Source organism: Eleginops maclovinus, chromosome 3, assembly GCF_036324505.1.
Source record: "Eleginops maclovinus isolate JMC-PN-2008 ecotype Puerto Natales chromosome 3, JC_Emac_rtc_rv5, whole genome shotgun sequence".
NCBI classification, from domain to species: Eukaryota; Metazoa; Chordata; class Actinopteri; order Perciformes; family Eleginopidae; genus Eleginops; species Eleginops maclovinus.
In genome coordinates, this window is record NC_086351.1 from 180,348 (window position 1) to 187,500 (window position 7,153).

Consider the following 7,153-nt stretch of genomic DNA (forward strand, 5'->3'; position numbering starts at 1 on the left):
TCAGCAGGGGGCGACCCCTCCTCAGTGTCCTTTGTTCAGGTGTGACCCAGCAGGGGGCGAGCCCTCCTCAGTGTCCTTTGTTCAGGTGTGCTCCAGCAGGGGGCGACCCCTCCTCAGCAGGGGGCAACCCCTCCTCAGTGTCCTTTGTTCAGGTGTGCTCCAGCAGGGGGTGACCCCTCCTCAGTGTCCTTTGTTCAGGTGGCAGCTGTTCATGATGGTCTCTCATGTCTGTGTATTTTAAACTGGAGATAAAATAATTATGTTTCTGATTCTAATAATCAACATTTCTGACCTCAAAGCCATCCTTTACTTCAGTGGATAGAAAAAAGGTACTTGTACTTTACTTGAGTATTTCCATTTTATGCTTCTGTGTACTTTTACTCCCCTACATGTATTTAATACCTTGAGTTACAGATTCTGATTACTGATGGTAAATATAACCCCTTAAATCAGACTGTAGTTCACCTGCAGTAAATCCAGCAGCTACCCTGCAGTATACAAAGCATTCAAACTAGCTGCACCTTTACCAGCTCTGAGAACACTTTAATGATCAATCATTATAAAACATATCAGAGATATTATTCTGAAATGGACCAATCAGACAATGAGTACTTTTACTGTCGCTACTTTAAGTACATTTAGAGGAGAGTACTTTCTACTTTCACTGGAGGAACATTTAGAATACTTTTACTGTGACAGAGTATTCCTACACTCTGGTACTTCTACTTTACTCAAGTACAAGACCTGAGTACTTCTACTTTACCTCAAGAACAAGACCTGAGTACTTCTACTTTACTCAAGTACAAGACCTGAGTACTTCTACTTTACTCAAGTACAAGATCTGAGTACTTCTACTTTACTCAAGTACAAGATCTGAGTACTTCTACTTTACTCAAGTACAAGATCTGAGTACTTCTACTGAGTACTTCTACTTTACTCAAGTACAAGACCTGAGTACTTCTACTTTACTCAAGTACAAGATCTGAGTACTTCTACTTTACTCAAGTACAAGATCTGAGTACTTCTACTTTACTCAAGTACAAGACCTGAGTACTTCTACTTTACTCAAGTACAAGATCTGAGTACTTCTACTTTACCCAAGTACAAGATCTGAGTACTTCTACTTTACTCAAGTACAAGACCTGAGTACTTCTACTTTTACTCAAGTACAAGACCTGAGTACTTCTGCTTTTACTCAAGTACAAGACCTGAGTACTTCTACTTTACTCAAGAACAAGACCTGAGTACTTCTACTTTACTCAAGTACAAGATCTGAGTACTTCTACTTTACTCAAGTACAAGATCTGAGTACTTCTACTTTACTCAAGAACAAGACCTGAGTACTTCTACTTTACTCAAGTACAAGACCTGAGTACTTCTGCTGGTTACAGAGTATTCCTCAGCTCAGTCGCCCCCCCCCATAAGGATGGAACCATGTGACAGAAACGGTGCAATGAGTCTTTAATTTACAACATGCAACAAACCACAACCTGTAGTTTAAACACACTTTTAAAAAATGTAGAAAAACAACACAAGTCAGGTGAGCTCTTTGTGAGGTGCCTTATAATAATACTGTGGACATCTTTTTTAAAACAACATAAAATCACTTCATTTCTCCCCCCCCCCCCCTACTCGCTGAAACACAGTCAGCTGAGTAGCTTGCACACAGCAGGGTAATGAACCGCTCCTCACATCAACAGAACGTTAAGGCACTTTGGAGACAAACAGGTCTGAACGCGTCCACTGGGCTGAGATCCAGAGAGGGGAACGGACATCTCACAGAATCAGGACAATTCCTTCCTTCAGAGGTTCCTAAAGTTGCTCAAGTCGTACACAATCGTCCTCACGTTGTTCGAGGTGTGTCACGTGGCGTTGGATGGGTGTAAAATAACACAACAGAACACATTTACTTCTCTTCCATTAAACTCCGAAACTGAAAGACTGCACAGTATTTCTCTCCTGTTTCCACATGGCTTGAGATGACTTTTGGAAAGTTGACATCGAGGTTCATTCAGTATCTGTAACGTTCTACGGTATCACACGATCTATCTCGGCAGATGAACTGTGAAGCTTACTGTAGAATACAATAAACCCTTACTGGTTCCACAGAGGGGGACGTCCTGCATCTGACATATGTACGGCGCCCGGGGAGCAGGGTAAAGAGCGGTGCCTTCAGGGACACCTCGGTAGCACTTGGTCTCCCCAGGACTTCCAGTTCCCAAGCCAAGACCCCTATGGACTTCGCCACCACCGAAGAAATGGACGATGGAGTTCTTAGACGATAAAGCTAAGAGAGATCGGAAGATGATGTGGGACGATCCGAAGGTCCAGAGCAGCATCTATACGGACATTCGGCTTTAACGTCAACTTCTGCAAACAACCTCTCTGACTCCGCCCTCCAGGACACATCGTCTCTGACCCCAACTGTTCCTGAGCAGCAGATACGAATCAATCCCATGAAATCATAGATCCAACCGTCTTTATATCTGTCATGTCTCCATCTCACTCTGCTCAGCCCTCCAATCAGAGATCAGGGGCGGTCCTTCCCCAGCTGAACCTATCACTTGGCCACTATTCCCACAAGCCAATCACAGCGCATCGCCAGACCTTTAAACCTGCTCTCTCCTCCCTCTCTTCCACCTCGCGTTCCTCTGAATCCAGGGTTTAAGTCAAGCTGAAACCACTCCTCTACAGACCAGACCTCCATCAGTCCCCTCCACCAGTGTCTCAACCCCAGAGGGGGGGGGGTTTATCGGCTCGGTTTCCCTACTCCTGAATGATACTCCGGGGTCTAATCACCTAAAACACCTTTACATTCATCTGTGTATTGTTGGCAATAAGCACACACTGCCTGGCAAAAAAAAGGTCCCCCTCTAATATCCGTTGGACCGCCTTCAGCTTTGATCACACATTCTCTGTGGCATCGTTTCCTCGAGCTTCTGCTCAACATTTATTTCTGTCTGTCATTATTTTTGATCTTGTATTGATGACGGGAGATTCAGACCACTGCGCAAAGTCTTCTCCAGCACATCCCAAAGATCCTCAATGGGGTTCAGGTCTGGACTCTGGGGGGGCCGATCCATGTGTGAGATGATGTCTCATGCTCCCTGAACCACTCTCTCACAGTCTGAGCCGATGGATCCTGGCATTGTCCTCTTGGAACATGCCCGCTCCATCAGGGGAGAAGAGATCCATGGATGGAATAACCTGTCCTTCAGGATATTCAGGGAGTCAGCTGACCTCATTCTTTGGGTTGCTGAACCTAGAACAGACCAACTCCGGCCCCCCCAGATCACACCACAGGCTGGTGACCTGTTGTTTGGCCGGGCAGTGTATATGGTTACATCAAAACAAGTCTCTCCTGACTGAAGTAAGGTTCACCCTGAAAGCTAAATTAAAGTTCCTTCAATAAAGTAAAAACAAACCATAGGGAGTCGGAAAAAGAAGTCCTGCACAATCTCTGGTTTACTGTTGTACGTTTGGAGGCTTTTCTTGAGACTTCACACCCATCTGTCAAACTGGATTTCTGTGAGATGTCCGTTCCATCGTCCGGGATCTTTACGTGTCAGTGCCCCCACATTTCAAACCCTTTCAGCCTTCTGTTTCTCCCAGTGGACACACACCGCCTCCGTGAGAATATGTAGCATCAGAAAATACGAACATGCAGAAAATAAATAATGTAAACAGTGTGCTTCTGTGCGTCCTGGAGCCGGAGCCAATCACTGATCGGAGTGCGTGCTAATTGTCTTGATGGTCACAGTTACAATCTGAAGAGCCGGACTCTGATTCATTCTGACAAAGCGTCCAGGCAGCTACAGATATAGAAAACCCAGCTTCAGGGGCAAAGAATATTCCGGATGCACCAATTTAAAAAAAATATCCAAATTCAATACCAAAACTGGATCCTGGGCAGATTCTGATGGACAAACCTGGTTTATCAAAAGTCACACAATAAAAATACAAAACATCTTAAAAACAAATCAAAGCACTAAAATCTCAAAGGTGTCTTTTTGTCCAGTGGAAATAAACAAATGCAGAGTACAGCAGTTTCATCAGTGCATCTGTCACAAAATAAATCCTTCAAAGGTCAAACTGGTCCAGAACAAACTTAAACACAGTGAAGCAGCAGATACACAGTGTGGTGAACATCTTGGACCATCACAAAAAGCACAGAGTGTATATCTGAAGGTGAAGCGCAGCAATGTAAAGCTTTGTAGAAAAACAGCTTTTAAATATGTGTGACTATAATGGTGTTGGAGTGGAAACACACTGTGTGATTCTGGGCGGCCTCAGGGAGAACTGGGGGAAGACGAGGGGAATCCAAAACGGTGTTTTAGATCACACGGTGAGATACTTCCACTAACTTTTCGACGCCGTTGAGATATTAAGGAGACAAGATCTGACTCTAGGACGCAAGTCAGAACATTTCCAAATGATACTCAGTCTAATAGGCTTGCGTAACATCTGATGGTACTGGTAACAGACCACTTATAGCTTGCTCTCCAGCGGGGTTACTACAGAAAAGGTCAAACGGATGTCGGTCACCATGACGTCAGCCATTGGTTGGTGGTCTTTGGTTTTAAAGCCTTTAGTTGCAGTCTCCATGTTGGTTTCTGGACGCTGAACAAGATATTTTTAGGCGACCAAAATTAAGTTTCAGGAAATGAAAACACCAACAGCAACCTGTCAATCACAGCTAGCCCCGCCCCTAAAGCATAGGTCGCTTTATCGTCTATTTTACCTCATCATTTACTAAATGAACATCATGACTTGAAACTAGAGCTTGAGACCATGGACTCTTCAGGAAAATGCTTAATGAGGGACATTTTCTCATAGTCCCGGAGGTTTGCAATAAAACAGTGTGACCTCTGATTATGAAATGTGTTGTTTATTAACCCACATCCGGTAAACGAGCACCCATGAACAGGTAATCATAAAACTATAGAGAGGCAGTGGCGCTTCAACGCTTTACGGTCTCAGTTTAATTAACGAGGTCATGTTTGCGCACATTTGTTCAAACTGTATTGTTGATTTATTTTACATTCATTGCATTATCGATCACGGTTCAACCCACAGTGTGACATGTTCCTCTGAGAGACCGCTGCGATCACACAGTGTGTTGGGGCTGAAGGGAACGCACCAGAAGTTAGGCAATAAGCTCTGTTTAAATCCTTAGAATTCACCACCTCAACTTTAACATGGTTAGGGTTAGGGTTAGTCAGAGAAGCACTCGGGTCTGGTTAGACATAAATCCTTCACTTTGCAACCGGAGCTGCTTTGGAGGCATGTAAGAGGACACATTCGGTGCAAAAATCCAAAGTTTTTCACTCATTTTTTTGGCATCTGATCAACAGTAAGGCAGTTTTCTGTGGATCAACAATTCTATAGGTTTGAGAAGGTTTCCCACTCAACCACAGCCTCCGCCTTCCGGCAGCCGTATTTACATATCAGTTTTAATTCTACAAACATTTCTCCGCTGCTAATGTAGCCGGTCTGGGCCTACTTCTCAGCAGACCCTTGCACTAACAGATAGATTTCTGTTCAAAAGGTCTCCGAGCTAAAGTAAGCGGGGTGGTATCTTGAGCATCCGTGCCAAGTTAGACTAGAAACAGCGGGTTTAGCTTGTTAGTGAGCTAGGTTTTACTTCATTTCCTGGGCAAACCATCATTTTGCTAGGTTCAGATTAGCATTAGCAATGCCTATTTAGTTCCAGTTACCTTCTGTTACAGTTTATAAAGCTCTACTTTTACTGAGGGGCCAAGTTATGCAAGCTCTTTACTTAATGAAACAATACTTAAGTTAAATACATCTTGTTTTTACTTCATCCAACAAAGTGGTTTCAAGTGATGTATGTTGCTAATATGCTAACAGCTGATAGCAAACTAGTCTTAGGCAACAAACTTTGACTCAGATTTCAAGAAGCATATGAACAAACAACGGATGTCTTTTATGAACATGTATCCATTGGAAGTAGATTTAGATGTTCTAGGTGTTGGATAGAGGTTATAGATCTAATTATGCATCCCATGATTCATTGCATGAAGTCTGAAAAAAGGGCTCAGACCCTTGAGGGTTGGATTCTGCAGCAGCTCTAAAACCTGAACTATCAAAGATCAGCGCGTCAGAAACGTTTGTAGAACCAAAAGATAAACTGCATTTCAATCCACTACTGATGCACTGTCGAGATAACTTCAGTGTAATGATTGGTCGGAGAACTACGGAGCTGGGAGCCATGTGACGTGGAAATCTGTCACACAGATTAATAAAGGGTTAACGATCACCAAATAAAAGCATGGCTCTGTATCTCAGAGTCAGACGAATAGTGAAAATACTACACAATGTGAGGGTTGAGTGGAGACCGGGGGAGGGATCTGGAGATGGGTTGTGCTTTGACAGAGAAAAGAGTCCTCCGTTTCTATTCAGTGCATCACATCGGATGTTATCCCCAGTCGATAGTCTACGCTCTTATGTCTTCAGGAGGACATTTGAATATTGCATTACTGTAAAGCTTTTCAGGACAACTATAACTGAGTGCTTGTAATCTGAATGCAAAATGTATCATTCCATATTATCTGCATTCATGGATTCATGCATTATTTTATCTGAAAATACAATTTATCCATCAATATATACTTTTCAAAAGAACCGCAAATACATTTCAGATCAATCCATTTAAAAGTACGTTTTGGAATCCGTGTGTATTTACTTTCTTCACAGAGTATTAATCTCATGCAGACTTTTTATTAACCTGTATGCATGTTTTTGTTTGATATTCCTTTTAGCAGTCTGTGTGTGCATTTATCAGTCCCATCTCATACAATCCATGCAGAAGCGTTTCTAATGCATGCGTACATTTAATAAATCCATGTATGATAGTAATCTGTAGAAAAAGGTTAGAAATGCATGTGAACATTGCCATTTACACCCAATATATTTTACTTTAAGAATCCGTGCCAACAGATTTCCACTGCCATACGCTCCGTAGAAATCATTCTCACTTTTCGAGTGTAATACGGACACGGCTCTCTTTTTTCCGTTTAGAAATAATGTGCTTTCTGATACATTTGGAGTGAATTTGGACAGAAAGGACTAGCAGTTTGTTTCTGTAAAAGCACCGAGGACAGTCGCGCATGTCCTGAATGTGAGAAAAACT

At 42.8% G+C, this 7,153-nt stretch overlaps 1 protein-coding gene across 1 annotated transcript in view; it reads right to left on the bottom strand.

The window, feature by feature from the left end:
- Positions 1-1,444: 1,444 nt before the first annotated feature.
- Positions 1,445-7,153, bottom strand: part of cmtm7 (CKLF-like MARVEL transmembrane domain containing 7) — an 11,833-nt gene continuing 6,124 nt past the window's right edge. The window contains exon 5 of the mRNA XM_063879891.1: positions 1,445-7,153. This exon is cut by the window's right edge and continues 1,460 nt beyond it. The gene's annotated coding sequence lies outside the window, so the exon portion shown is untranslated.